The following is a 16,642-nucleotide window of genomic DNA, read 5'->3' on the forward strand; positions in this document are numbered from 1 at the left end:
GAAGCATGCTCAAAAAACGCTCACTGTTCACAGTTTCTTCAAAGAAAAATGGTCCAATAAGTCAGTAACTGGAAATTGCTGCCCACGCTGTAATCCTCGGAGCATAATGTTGTCATTCATGAACCATTTATGGATTTTCAATGGCCCAAAAGCGTACATTTTGTTTGTTAACCACACCGTCTAAATGAAAATGCACCTCGTCTGAAAACCAAACGTTGTTGAGAGTTTCTTCCCTATCCATCCCCCACTGAACAAACAGTAGTCTCTGCTGCTTGTGTTCTTCAGTGAGCTTCTGTGCACAGGTCATCTTGTACATATGGAGGTCACTTTTAAGAATACGTTGAACGGAGCATCTGGATATTTCCAGTTGCACTGCTGCCTTTCTACACGATTTCCCGGAAATTGTCAGTACAGCAACTCGTACCGCTTCAATATTTCCGGCGAACAAAGAGGCTTAGTCCGATGTCGCTTCGCTTCCAATACTGTTCCTTCCTGTACAAATTTATCGTACAACCTGTGGATGATCGTCTGGCAAAGGACCCATCGTATGTTAAACTGTTGTCGAAAACGCCTCTGAGTCACAACAAAGCTTTTCGTTTCATGAAAAAGTAACACAATTGCCGATCGTTGCTGTGTCGTCAGTTTTCCATTGTCAGGCATTGCTGCTTATCGTGAATTACACGTCATTTCGTAACTCATTTGTTTTTACAAGCTCTGCTGGTACTGCTGTAGAGATCCCAGTGGGATATTTAATGTGCGTCGTAAATTGTGAAAGAAACAATTGCTAACACATTTCGTGCGCCACCCTGTATTTACGTGGGATTGACTCAAGAAGGAGTTGGCAGTCCCCTGCAGAAGTACTGAGCCATGTTGCCACTATAGCCATCCAAAATTTTGGGAGTTTTGCCGATACAGGATTTTGTGCAGGAACTGACCTCACGATTATATCGCGCATCTGTCCGATGGGATTCAGGTCGGCCGATCTGTGGCGGCAAACCATTCATTCGAACTGTCCAGGATGTTCTTCAAACCAATCGCCAGCAAATGTGGGCCAGAGAAAAGCGCGTTGTCATAAAAATTCCATCGTTGTTTGGGATCATGACGTCCATGAATGGCTGCAAATGGTCTCCAGCTACTCGAACAACCAGAGGACCTGTTCCATTCCATATCCACACAGCCCACACCATTATGGGGCCCCCACTAGCTTGCACAGTGTCTGGTTGACAACTAGGGTCCATGGCTTCGTGGGGTGTGTGCCACATTCGAACCCTACAATCAGCTCTTGCTAACTGAAATCGAGACTCATCTGACCAGGCCACGGTTTTCCAGTCGTCTGGAGTCCAGGCAACTTGGTCCCGATCCCAGGAGAGCGCTGCAGACGACTTCGTGCTATTAGCAAATACACCAGGTTCAGTCGTCAGGGCCACAGGCTATTAACGCCAAATTTCGTCACGCTGTCCTGACAGATACATTCGTCGTACATCCCACATTGATTTCTACGGCTATTACACGCAGTGTTCCTTGTCAGTTAGCACTGACAACGCTACGCAAACACCGCTGCTCTCGGTCGTTAAGTGAAGGCCGTCGGTCACTGTGCTGTCCGCGGTAAGAGGTAATGTCTGAGATTTGGTATTCTCGGTACACACTTGACTCTCTCGGTATGTTCAATTCCCTAACGATTCCCGAAGTGGAATGTCCCATACGTTCTGTTCCATTCTGCTTTCGTGGTCTCTTGATTCTCGTCGTGATGCTCTATGCATGTCGGAAAACTTTTCACATGAACCCTCTGATTACAAACGTCAGTTCCGCCAATGCGCTCCCCGTGTATACCTTGTTACGCGGTACTACAGCCTCCTGTGTATGTGGATATAGCTATACCCGTAACTCAAATGGCTGTGAGCACTATGGGACTTAACATCTGAGGTCATCAGTCCCCTAGAACTTAGAACTACTTAAACCTAACTAACCTAAGGACATCACACACATCCATGCCCGAGGCAGGATTCGAACCTGCGACCGTAGCGGTCGCGCGGTTCCAGACTGAAGCGCCTAGAACCGCTCGGACACCCCGGCCGGCTATACCCTTAACTTTCCTCACCTCATTGCATGAGTTTTGTTGTGTTAGTACAATGAACTATGTTTGCCATACCTAAACATGGTGGATAACGAATTTAACGTTTTATATTGCGGTTTTAAGTTCGTTAAATTGCAACCGTAAAACTATAATAACGATAACCTGCTGTGTCACCAAACCATGTCACAAACTTAACCATATGTAAGGAAAACGGTTCTCTGTCATCTACTTTGGCTAATTTTGACTGTGACTTTTTATTTTTAGAAGAAACATGGTGTTTAGAAGAAATAATTATTAACCAAGGTGTTACACAGGGGTGTGCACTATCACCTACCCTTTCTACGAGGTTTGCACAGAAAGTACTTCACCGCATTTTTTATCTTACTCGAAAACAACGCTACGAATACGAAACGTTACGTATACATTATTTGAAGTCTCCTGAATGAGCACGCAAGTTTCCGCCACTTCCGCTACGGTCGCAGGTTCGAATTCTGACTCGGGCATGGATGTGTGTGATGTCCTTAGGTTAGTTAGGTTTAATTAGTTCTATGTTCTAGGGGAGTGATGACCTCAGAAGTTAAGTCCCATAGTGCTCAGAGCCATTTTTTTCCGCCACTTCCGGGAGCTAGTGTAGCTGCTGGACAGTTTCAAAATGGCGTCTGTAGGTGATTTACGTTACAAGCAAATATTTATAAACGCTTGCGCAAAGTCTACGGAACATCTGCTGTCGACAGAACTACATTTAGTCGCTTGGCACGGAGGATTAGTTCATCAAATGGCGGGTCGGCTCAGCACCACAATTTGCTGCGGTCGTGGAGACCATCCACGGCTTACACACCCGACAATCCTAACCTAGCCCCCTCGCTCTTCCACTTGTTGGGGGCGTTAAAGGATGTCATTCGTGGATGACATTTTGAGGACGTTGAGGGGGTGACTCACATAGTGAAGCACTGGCCCCGCCACCAGGACAAGGATTGGTACAGACAGGGTTTAGACACCCTTGTTCCGCTCTGGAGGAGTGCCATACAACGACATGGAGATTACGTGGAAAAATAGGATGTCCAGATAAAACAGCATTCTTTTGTGTATGTAATTCTCATTATGTTCAATGAAGAATTGTTGAAGGAAGAAACAGCGGTACGTTACTTTCTGGGCCACCCTCGTTACACGAGTGTTGGAACTTTAATAGTGGCCACTATTTATTTACAGCTCGTACAAAATAGATACGTGTTTCAAAATTTTACTGACCTTCAAAGTAGTCACCAGCATTGTGAATAACCCGCTACCAGCGATGTGGAAGTCGTAGCATACTCTTAGCAGTGCCAGTTGTGTTGACAGTTCGAGTGGCGCTGTCTGCTGCCCGACGAATTTTTTGCAGTTCTGAAGGGAATGCCGTGAAGTGTTTCCTTCAGTTTAGAAATCAAGTTCAACTCACGAGGGCTTAAGTCAAGAGAGTGCAGTAGGTGGTATAGCACTTAGCAGTCCCTTCACTTAACAAATAAGTAACATCTTGCACTGTACTTGGTTGAGCATTATCCTACAAAATGATGGTCAGGTCCTGCATAAAGTGTCATCACTTCTGTCTCTATGCTGTTCATTTTTGGAACACAACCTACGATCAGCTTATAGACAGAAGTGATGACATTTTCTGCAGGACCTGGCCATCATTTTGCAGGATAATGCTCAAGCAAGTACAGTGCAAGCTATTACTAATTTTTCTTACTGATGGGGCTGCTAAGTGCTATTCACTTACTGCACTCCCCTGACTTAAGACCTCGTGAGTTCAACTCGATTTCTATACTAAGGAAATTCTTCATAGCATTCGCTTCAGAACTGCTAAAAGTTCGTCGGGCAATAGTTCGCGCCGTTCGAACTGTTAACATAACTGGCACTGCTAAGAGTATCTTACGACTCCCACATCGCTGGCATCGCGTTCTACACAATGCTCGTGACTACTTTGAAGGTCAGTAAAATTCTGAAACACGTATCTATTTTGTAGGAGCTGTAAATAAATAGTGGCCAGTATTAAAGTTCCAACCCTCGTATTTACATTGACTCTATTCAACATAAATGGAAGAGTAAAGAAACAAAAAAATTAAGATAACGAATGAGGAACACCTCAATGTACTTTTGTTTGCTGATGATATCCTTATTATTCAAAAGAAGAAAGATGACCTCCAAAGATCTGTATAGCGACTGAACGAAATATACGAGGAATACTACTTTAAGATTTCTAGTAATAACACGAAATGGGATTCTCAGCAAAATATTCAGTTAGATCAAAAATTGTTTTGGATAATTAAGTTTTAGACCAAATTTCCCAGCTCACTTATTTAAGCTGTGCTAGAAGTTTTGATTTTGACTCTAATACTGAAAATTCAGCACACAAATTCCAACCTTCGGTGGTATCATTAGCAGAACGTTGGACCATAAAGTACGAAAAGAGACCATCATGAAATTTTATAAGGTTATGTAGGTTCCTCTGTTATACCATGGAAGCGAAAGTTGGGTTACCACAAAAAAAAGAAAAAATTCAAGCAGCAGAGACGAGGTTCTTAAGGAAGACGTGATAACAAAGGAAGATAATAAAACAGAATTAAAGATCATGAAAATGGATGAAAAAGTTCAAAAATATCATGGAGATAGGAGACAACACATCGCCAGAATGCCAGGTCACAGAATTCTCAAGAAGATCTTGATCTGCAAGCTGAATGGGAAAATAGATATTGGTAGGCCTGGTAAAAGATGGGAATGATTTTTTTTATGAGGTGGAGATAATGATGAATTTCTCCTCGCGGTGTGGCCGCGCGATCTTAGGAGCCACGTCACGGATTGTGCGGCCCCTCCCACCGGAGGTTCAAGTCCCACTTCGAGCATGGGACGTTGACGGCGGCGCATTGATTGTACCTCCTTCAGATATCAAACTGCAACAGGTATATCATCTTCCTCGGTGTACGATTCTCCAGGAATAATACTCGTATTATCTTCCGCTTCGCTCCTTTTGTCATAAGCAGGTCGGATGTAATCGTTATCTAGCAACGACCCTTGCGCATATGATTCCGTTATCAATGTTCCGTATACAGTTTTAAAACTGCATGAAATTCGCCTTGACTCACCTATCGCAAAACTACCGTCCATTCGCTTCTAGCAGTCATGATCGCGAACTTACAGCTCTGGCGAAAACTGTACCACACCTTCTGGCGCGGCGAGTAAGTTACTTCACTGGTTTCAAGTTTTGATGCCGTCTTTAATCACGTGAGCCTGGCAACTAATTTGGTGGTCAGCCAGAAAGCGAAGGGACACATACTGACCATAGTTTCCAGTCTGCACGGCCACATTCCGGTCCAGCCCACTGAAAGAAAAGTGTCTATTTCCCATTTCTTTGCGGGATCAGGACTATGACTTCAGTAAAAGTTAAAAGTTCCAATCAAGATTTAATTTAATTAAAGGTTCTCACAAACAACACTTAAAATTACCTTATGTTCAAGTGAAAAAAAGTATTTCTAATCTAATAGCACATAAAGCAGTTCAGAGGCGACCTCTACGGTAACTTCCTACCAGATTGTTTTTCGCCCTGACTAACATCACTCGATTGAAAGTTCGCAATAAATGTTCAAAAATTAATGCTCGCCATAAAAGCGGAAATAAAAATTCACCACTTGCCACGCGGGATTGAATTTCACACGGGCGGGACAATAACAGTTATTTTACCGAATTCTAAACGATCCAGGAAGGTGTACAGTCCTTGCGAGTTCACTATCCGTTTTCACTGCCAAATACGCGCTTGTCACAGCTCAGGTCTGACGTCATCCGAGGCACAGCGCGACCAGACGTTTAACTGGCGTGGACCTCACAGTGTCTGAGGGTGAAGTGAACCTTCTTACTGCTTCAGGGCCTGTATTTATAAGGTGCCGGTGCGGACTGCCCAGAAACCATCTGTTGTCTCTTTCTATTTGCATACGGCGCAGTCTACAAACGACCGCTATCTCGGCCACATAATCTTTAATAATACAGTTACCAATTACTTCAGAAACTTCTTAATATTTGCTGGTATGCAGATAAGCAGTTTGAAAGCACGTATAAATTTTCAGCTCGCTAGAATGAAAACTTTGCCTAATTAGAATTTATTTAGTGGAACTAACGGTAGATTGTTACCTCTGAACCATATCTTTGCTAAGACTTATAGCAGTTGATATTTATGTTACAAGTCTTAAACTTGATGTAGCTCTATTATTTGATATATTTGATTATCTGGTTTAACCAAAATCCTCTACCATTAAAATTTCAAGTACTTAATCTACAACACTTAGGTACAAATTAGTTACAAAAGTAGTTTTTATTTAATTGCTCCAAAACTATAAGAGATAGATTAACGTGGACCATCTGTTATTTTTTTTGGGGTGTACTGAAGCATAAAACAAATTTTCAAGCTTCTAAGTCCATTATTGAGCGCCTCCGATTTTTCCGAAAAACGTGGATTCTGGAGTTAATTTTTGTTTTATGGTTTTGGAAACCAGCATCACTTACTTATAACTTCTGACAGCACCTTCTGACCAGATTCTGGCTTCCTAGCGTCATTATTTAGCGCCTCTGATTTTTCTCTTAAAACGGCATTTTTCCGTACACTAATAAGTTTAGAACATCAAGAATTAGGTATTTGGAACATTATTACACTAAACTATAATTTAACAAAGTTTTAAACACAAATTATGATTTTTAATTTCATACAAAATTGTGGTGCAATACTTGTGCGCTACATGCTTACGCGTTATAATGATGCGGCGTTAGTAGCAGTGAACTGGTGTAAGTCCCGGCGCACTCGCTCGTCTCTGTATGTCACACATGATACGGCGCTTGGTTTGCTTCAACCTCATAAAGAGTCTGAAAGTCTCCTCGGCTACAGTTAATGTTTTAACGCGTGTGGCAATTCATTGAGTTGCATACAAGATAATAACATTAAAGTACATTAGTTAATGCATCTCAGTTATATGCGAACAGTTCGGTTCTTGCAACGACGACCAATGTCTGCTCGCGTGTACTGTACATTGTCACTATCGTTTATAGTACCCCACGAATGGTCTAATAGTTTGTTTAACTATCGCAACGTCCATGTTTGAATTTCGTTTAAACAATGACGGAAAAATAAGACTGTAGCCATAAATTTTAATTTCTTGCTGTCCAACACGATTACCCAACATAAACTCACGTACACGCCACGCGGTAATTTTCAGGAATGATTGGCTATCTAACAGTATACCCCTAACGATATGGATCGAACGTGAGACCCGATGTCGACGACACGACTCTGATGGCGCCAATTATGGTAAATGATTAGTGAGTTGCCAGGGGAACATAGTTCATCGTATTATGTTGTGAATAGCAGTGAGTGGAAACGTTGCGGTTTCCAATGCCGATAATCTCACACGGCGAAATCTAATTACTCGATTACGTCAATGCTGAAAGTTGTTTGAAATTGTTTTGGGACTTCGGACTGCTCCCAAACGAGGAGTTAACCCAAATCTCGCGGCCCTTGACATGCATAGCTCTTACCTCACCTACTCACAATGTCGTATTCGGAGCTAACTTATGCTTGTGGGAAGAGCGAAATGTTTACATGTATATAATTCAGCAGGCTCTCCTAGCCGTTCTTCTTGAATAGCCACCCGTGGACATCCGAAGACACCCGAAGAAAGTTGTAGCTGTGAGATCTAAGAACCTTATTTGGTGACAAATTTGGACAGGAATATGACATCGCAGAATCAGACAGAATATTCTGCTTTCAGTGCTTAAATGTGGAGTTCAATCCTCTCATGTAAGTACCTCGTCTGTGCAGACGACGTCCAGTGTGAAACGAATTATAGTAGGTGGATCTAGGAATCTGCATTCCTGTTACTTGCTCATCATTGTTGTTCTGACTCACTGTAAGAAATGTGAACGGTATATCTGCCTTTGCGAGCAAAACCCTACATTGCTGTAGGCGGAAGTGAAACTCCACCTTCCTGCAGCCTGTATTACTATGCTGAGGTCACCCTGCTCAGCTCGTCTTTGATCTTGCCTGAGTTATTAAACTTCTGGTCCGCACCTCATCAGTACACAGACCATGCTTCCGACTCGCTAATGAAAATTACCGCCTCCCCAAACAACTTCGCACCTGTGGCGTTACACGGCACTAACTCTCACCCCCTAATTTCACCAGTATCCTTAAGTAATTGCGACTACATTAATACCAAGTTCTAAAACTGAAACGCGAATTTAGGTTGTACTTAACAACAACAGTGTCGAAAGCCCGACTGACTTCAGAGTACCATCCGTTTGTTATACTGACAAATCGGTAAGGGTTCACTGCCTTCCCAGAACAGTTAGTGCAACCTGTGTCATGCAGCAGACGACAGTGCATTAATATACGTATGGTTTTTGTACATGGTAACTTTCCTTTACCATATGTGTATGTAACACACTTCATATAACCAGAAGTACGTTCAAACAGTGGACAACATGATAATTATTGCTATCTTTCATTGTCATGCATTAATACAATCACTATCATTGTTCAGCGCCATACAGTATTGCATATGCAAAATAAGCTTTTCCTATGTAGTGATAATGCTTTTCTTTATTCCAAAGTGTTTGGATACATTTTGCTTGTCTGTATTTGTGGAATAGAATTCATCTAGATCCCTCCGTATTAACAACTGATACATTTCATGACACCGAAACTTATTGTAACCATTAGCTCAGTCAACTAGAACTAAATGCACATTGCGCCTTGATGAGTATGAACGTGTAAGAGTATGGCAGATAAATAGGAGGAACAGCTCGTAAAATATGGAAATATTTGACAGTCACACAACTGACTAAAATTTTTCTCTCATACACATTTACTTAGGTGATTTGTCTTTTGGTGAAGGCGCTTCAGCTTTCTAGCTCTTTCACTACTCTAGAAGTCACCAGCAGTAAGCAGTGTTTCGTATTGTATGTCCATTAAAACTGATGAACGCAATGACAATATACACTGAAGCGCCAAAGAAATTTGTATAGGCATGCGTATTCAAATACAGAGATATGTATACAAACAGAATACGGCGCTGCGATCGGCAATGCCAATATAACACAACAAGTGTCGGCGCAGTTGTTAGATCGGCTACTGCTGCTGCAATGGCAGGTTAGCAAGATTTAATTGACTTTGAACATGGCGTTATAGTAGGCGCACGACCGATGGTACACGGCATCTCCCAGGTAGCGACGAAGTGGGGATTTTTCCGTACGATCATTTCACGAGTGTACCGTGAATATCAGGAATCCGGTAAAACACCAAATATCCTACATTGCTGCTGCCTACAAGAACAGGACCAACGACGACTGAAGAGACTCGTTCAACGTGATTGAAGTGTGAACCCTCCGGAAATTGTTGCAGATTTCGATGCTGGATCATCAAGAAGTGTCAGCATGCGAACCGTTCCACGAAACATCATCGATATGGGCTTTGATAGCCGAAGGCCCACTTGTGGACTCTTGATTACTGCACGACATAAAGCTTTACATCTTGGCTGGGCCCGTCAGCAACGACATTGCACTTTTGATGACTGGAAATTGGTCGGACAAGCTTCGTTTCAAATTGTATCGAGATGATGTACGCATAGGCTTATGTAAACATCATGAATCCATAGATTCTGCATGTCAGCAGAGAATGTTCAAGCTGGTGGAGCTCTGTAATGTTGTGGAGCGTGTGCAGTCGGAGTGATGTGAGAACCCTGATAATTATAGATACGACTCTGACAGGCGACACGCACATAAGCAGATTGACCGATCACCTGCATGCATTAATGTCCATTGTGCATTCCGACGGACTGGGGAATTGCAGCAGGACAACACGACACCACACACGTCTAGAATTGCGACAGAGTGGCTCCAGGAACACTCTTCTGAGTTTAAACACTTCCGCTGGGTACCAACCTACCCAGACATGAACATTATTGAGCATATGTGGTACGCCGTGCAACGTGGTGTTCAGAAGAGATCTTCGCTCCCTCGTACTCTTACTGATTTATGGACAGCCCTGCAGGATTCATGGTTTCAGTTCCATCCAGCACTACTTCATACATTAATGGAGTCGTGTTGAGCTACGTGCTCGCGGGTCCCCTACACTACATTAGGCAGGTGTACCATTTTCTTTGGGTCTTCATTGTAGTAATCATTTGACCTTTGCATTGTACGTCCAATGTCATTGTTGAGTGGGAACGAAAACTTTATGACCATTTCAGTATGCCGTATATAAGTCGTAAGAGGATCAATCGGAAATTATGTTTTATGTCCGCACCTGAAGTATTGGAGTAATTCGTAAACAAAGCAAAGGTCGTTGTGAGCCGAACAAGGAAGGAATGCCAATAGCGACAACCACCAGCTCGAAGCTCACTGGAAGATGAGTATTCAAATAGCACTTCTGCGCGACTTGTAACAACTCCTGTTACCTACTATATACGACTACCTAAGGGTTTTTTCCTGGCTCCATGCAGCGAGCACCCGGATGCACAAGACTTGTCATTCACTCGTTGAGCCGCTATCGATTTGATCCGACGGTTGGGATATTAAAATAGGTTGCCTCCGATGAGCTTTCTTGAATGGACCGAGCAGATGGAAGTCTGATGGTGCAACGGATTGGACGCAATTGATTTGTTGCACTTTTATTCTGGTCGGTCAATATTTTCGTTTCATTGTTGTTGTCGTGGTCTTCAGTCCTGAGACTGGTTTGATGCAGCTCTCCATCCTACTCTATCCTGTGCAAGCTTCATCATCTCCCAGTACCTACTGCAACCTACATCCTTCTTAATCTGCTTAGTGTATTCATCTCTGGGTCTCCCTCTACGAATTTTACCCTCCACGCTGCCCTCCAATACTAAATTGGTGATCCCTTGATGCCTCAGAACATGTCCTACCAACCGATTCCTTTTTCTGGTCAAGTTATGCCACAAACTTCTCTTCTCCACAATCCTATTCAATACTTCCTCATTAGATATGTGATCTACCCAACTAATCTTCAGCATTCTTCTGTAGCACCACATTTCGAAAGCTTCTATTCTCTTCTTGTCCAAGCTATATATCGTCCATGTTTCACTTCCATACATGGCTACACTCCATACAAATACTTTCAGAAAAGACTTCCTCACACTTAAATCTACACTCGATGTTAACAAATTTCTCTTCTTCAAAAACGCTTACCTTGCCATTGCTAGTCTACATTTTAAATCCTCTCTACTTCGACCATCATCAGTTATTTTGCTCCCCAAATAGCAAAACTCCTTTACTACTTTAAGTGTCTCATTTCCTACTCTAATTCCCTCAGCATCACCCGACTTAATTCGACTACATTCCATTATCCCCGTTTTGCTTTTGTTGATGTTTACCTTATATACTCCTCTCAAGACACTGTCCATTCCATTCAACTGCTCTTCCAAGTCCTTTGCTGTCTCTGACAGAATTACAATGTCATCGGCGAACCTCAAAGTTTTTATTTCTTCTCCATGGATTTTAATACCTACTCCGAATTTTTCTTTTGTTTCCTTCGCTGCTTGCTCAATATACAGATTAAATAACATCGGGGAGAGGCTACAACCCTGTCTTATTCCCTTCCCAACCACTGCTTCCCTTACATGTCCCCCGACTCTTTATAACAGCCATATGGTTTCTGTACAAATTGTAAATAGCCTTTCGCTCCCTGTATTTTACCCCTGCCACCTTTAGAATTTGAAAGAGAGTATTCCAGTCAACGTTGTCAAAAGCTTTCTCTAAGTCTACAAATGCTAGAAACGTAGGTTTGCCTTTCTTTAATCTTTCTTCTAAGATAAGTCGTAAGGTCAGTATTGCTTCACGTGTTCCATTATTTCTATGGAATCCAAACTGATCTTCCCCGAGGTCGGCTTCTACTATTTTTTCCATTCGTCTGTAAAGAATTCGTTTTAGTATTTTGCAGCTGAGGCTTATTAAACTGATTGTTCGGTAATTTTCACATCTGTCAACACCTGCTTTCTTTTGGATTGCATTTATTACATTCTTCTTGAAGTCTGAGGGTATTTCGCCTGTCACATACTTCTTGCTCACCAGATGGTAGAGTTTTGTCAATACTGGCTCTCCCAAGGCCATCAGTAGTTCCAATGGAATGTTGTCTACTCCGGGGTCCTTGTTTCGACTCAGGTCTTTCCGTGCTCTGTCAAACTCTTCACGCAGTATCGTATCTCCCATTTCGTCCTCATCTACATTCTCTTCCATTTCCATAATATTGTCCTCAAGTACATCGCCCTTGTATAGACCCTCTATATACTCCTTCCACCCCTCTGCTTTCCCTTCTTTACTTGGAACTGGGTTTCCATCTGAGCTCTTGATGTTCATACAAGTGGTTCTCTTATCTCCTAAGGTCTCTTTAATTTTCCTGTAGGCAGTATCTATCTTACCCCTAGTGAGATAAGCCTATACATCCTTACATTTGTCCTCTAGCCATTGCTGCGTAGCCATTTTGCACTTCCTGTGGATCTCATTTTTGAGACGTTTGTATTCATTTTTGCCTGCTTCATTTACTGCATTTTTATATTTTCTCCTTTCATCAATTAAATTTAATATTTCTTCTGTTACCCAAGGATTTCTACTAGCCCTCGTCTTTTTACCTACTTGATCCTCTGCTGCCCTCACTACTTCGTCCCTCAGTGCTACCCATTCTTCTTCTATTGTATTTCTTTCCCCATTTCCTGTCAATTGTTCCCTTATGCTCTCCCTGAAACTCTGTACAACCTCTGGTTTAGTCAGTTTATCCAGGTCCCATCTCCTTAAGTTCCCACCTTTTTGCAGTTTCTTCAGTTTCAATCTACAGGTCATACCCAATAGATTGTGGTCAGAGTCCACATCTGCCCCCGGAAATGTCTTACAATTTAAAACCTGGATCCTAAATCTCTGTCTTACCATTATATAATCTATCTGATACCTTGTAGTATCTCCAGGGTTCTTCCATGTACACAACCTTCTTTCATGATTCTTAAACCAAGTGTTAGCTATGATTAAGTTGTGCTCTGTGCAAAATTCTACCAGGCGGCTCCCTCTTTCATTTCTTAGCCCCAATCCATATTCATGTACTACGTTTCCTTCTCTCCCTTTTCCTACAATCGAATTCCAGTCACCCATGACTATTAAATTTTCGTCACCCTTCACTATGTGAATAATTTCTTTTATTTCATCATACATTTCTTCAATTTCTTCAATTTCTTCGTCATCTGCAGAGCCAGTTGGCATATAAACTTGTACTACTGTAGTAGGTGTGGCCTTCGTATCTATCTTGGCCACAATAATGCGTTCAATATGCTGTTTGTAGTAGCTTACCCGCATTCCTATTATCCTATTCATTATTAAACCTACTCCTGCATTACCCCTATTTGATTTCGTGTTTATAACCCTGTAGTCACCTGACCGGAAGTCTTGTTCCTCCTGCCACCGAACTTCACTAATTCTCACTATATCTAACTTTAACCTATCCATTTCCCTTTTTAAATTTTCTAACCTACCTGCCCGATTAAGGGATCTGACATTCCACGGTCCGATCCGTAGAACGCCAGTTTTCTTTCTCCTGATAACGACATCTTCTTGAGTAGTCCCCGCCCGGAGATCCGAATGCGGGACTACTTTACCTCCGGAATATTTTACCCAAGAGGACGCCATCATCATTTAATCATACAGTAAAGCTGCATGCCCTCGGGAAAAATTACGGCCGTAGTTTCCCTTTGCTTTCAGCCGTTCGCAGTACCAGCACAGAAAGGCCGGTTTGGTTATTGTTACAAGGCCAGATCAGTCAATCATCCAGACTGTTGCCCATGCAACTACTGGAAAGGCTGCTGCCCCTCTTCAGGAACCACACGTTTGTCGTTCCATAGCGTGCACAAATGTTGAAGTAGCCCAACGTTTCAATAACGAGCGTGACTTTTTCGCTACCGAATCATAACTGGCGACATAATACACCTGTTGTCACCTAGCATCCCTGATGATCTGGTCGACACCCTGGAAGTTGTGTGAACTCATTGATGTCGATGACCGTTCACTTCGCTCCGCGTTGCCCCAGCCTACTTTGTCTGCCCATCAGCTTCTCTACTGGGACGTATCACCATCTTATGCTGCTTACGTTACCGTAGCAACTCCATAAATCTTCTTCAGTCATTCGCGAATGCTGTTAAGCGTTTCACTCTCTCCAGATAAGAATTCAGTCAAAGAACGCTTACACGTATATCAGTGTCGGCCATTTTCTAAGTTTACACCGTTCTGCAGTTTTTTGAAGTAGGACGCTATTATTGGATTGGGCTACAGAAGTTGGTCTGTAGAGGAGCGCCAAATTTATTATTACTGCATTACCAACAAAATAAAGCAGAAGAGCATACACTGATCGGCCAGAACATTATTATCAATGAGATACTATCTATATGAACCGCTCCAGGCGACAGCAGTGTAATCTGACGAGGAATGACTATTAGTCAGAAACACGAACGGTACATGTAAAATCAGTGAGCGTCCTTCCGTGAACAGAATGGGGAAGCCTATCGATCTATCTGTGTCTGACGGAGGGCAAATTGTGATGGCCCAGGGGTTCAACACGAACATTTCGGAAACTGCACGACTCGTCGAGTATTCGAGGAGAGCTGTGGTGAGTGTCTTCAACACGTGGCGAAACCAAGGTGAAACTACGTCCAGACGTCTTGGGACTGGACGGCCACCCCTAATTATATATGTCGTTTGTCGTAGGCCGTCCACCTACTTAGCTGGGTGGTAACAGATATATGCGAGCGGGCTCAGGTTCGATTCCCGGCCGGGTTGGAGATGTTCTCCGTTCGTGGACTGGTTGTTGTGTTGTCATCATCATTATTTCATTCTCATCGACGGCACGCAATTCGCCCAATGTAGCGTCGACTGAAATAAGACTTAAACTTGGCGGCCGAACTTCCGCAGGTGGTGCCTCCCGGCCAATAATGCCATATGCTGATTTCATTTCATGTTGTACGCTGGTCAGACTGGTAAAACAAGACAGACAGTGAACTGTGGCGGCATTACCATCAGACTGTAATGTAGGGCAGAGTACAACTGCGTCTCAAAACACGGTGCTCTGAACGCTCCTAAAGACGGGCTTCCACAGACGATGACATGGGCAACTACGACTGAAATGGGCAAGTGACATTGGCACTGTAATTTTGTGCAGTAACCGAGCGTTGCATGGTCTGATGAGTCCCGATTCCTTCTTCAGCATGCCGATGGGATAGCGAGAATCCGTCGTCTTCCAGCAGAAGAGCTCGTTGACACCTGAACTGCGTGGTGGAGACAAGCTGGCAGTGGCTCCATTATGCTCTGAGGAAGATTTATGTGGGCATTCCCGGATCCAGTGGGGCTCCTGCATGGCACCATGACAGCCCAGGAGTATCATACCCTGGTCGCAGAACAAGTACACCCCTTCATGGTGATCAAGTATGGCGATGGCAGAGGCATTTTTCATCAATACAGTGCGCCATGTCATAAGGTCACGATTGTGATGGAGTGGTTCCAGGAACACGGTGGCGATTTCCAGTTGACATGCTGCCCCTTCCCCCCCCCCCCCCCCTTCCCCCAACTCGCCAGTTATGAACCCAACCAAACACATCTTGGATATTAATGAACGTGGCGTCAGAGCTCATCATCCCTTTCCCGGAATATATGGGAATTAGGTGACTTGTGTGGATGTAGATGCGGTGCCGACTCCCACCACTGACTTACCAAGTCGTCATTGCTTCCATGCCACGAAACGTCGCCGCTGTTGTCCGTACCATAGGTGGGAATAACGGCTATTAGCTATTAATTGGGTTGTCACAATGTTCTGTCTGATCTTTGTATAGGAAGCATTACTTTCTGAATGGCCCGCGTATGTTAAAAAAGTTAAAGCAGTACTTGCATTACAAAATATAGCAGCAGCCTCAGAAACAACAGTTACCAAATTTTAATGTTACTGTGTTATCCAGTCTGGGCATCAGAAAATTTTGTCTTACTGTCACAGATTTTACACATCCGACATTTTGTGTTCAGCAGTACGTTTTTCTCGTACTGTCGACCTGACGGTGCACCCTGGACATGGTGAGACGTGAGGAGATAGCACTTATTGTACCCCTGGACCCTCAAGATAAGACACCTATCTAGCGTGCAGATTTACCGCGTCTTAGCCATCCTGCGTTGGATGGTCACTCTGATGGCATTGCCTATAACCATCCCACTGATAAGACACACAAAGTTATTTGATTTGTCATGGAGACAAGACCGTTCCTTCACTTACACAACAGCTGTCTATAGTTCAGATGGACATTACATTATGTCATCATCTACAGCTCGACACATTACCAAATACGATGTGGGGTTCAATAAGTAATGCAACACACATTTTTTTCTGTAAATAGATTGGTTGTATTCAGTATTCCAGTATACCATATCATTCCCCATTATTTTGACTACGTCCGCAGCTCGTGGTCTCGCGGTCGCGTTCTCGCTTCCCGAGCACGGAATCCCGGTTTCGATTCTCGGAGGGGT

The sequence above is a fragment of the Schistocerca cancellata genome, chromosome 3 (genome assembly GCF_023864275.1).
Source record: "Schistocerca cancellata isolate TAMUIC-IGC-003103 chromosome 3, iqSchCanc2.1, whole genome shotgun sequence".
NCBI classification, from domain to species: domain Eukaryota; kingdom Metazoa; phylum Arthropoda; class Insecta; order Orthoptera; family Acrididae; genus Schistocerca; species Schistocerca cancellata.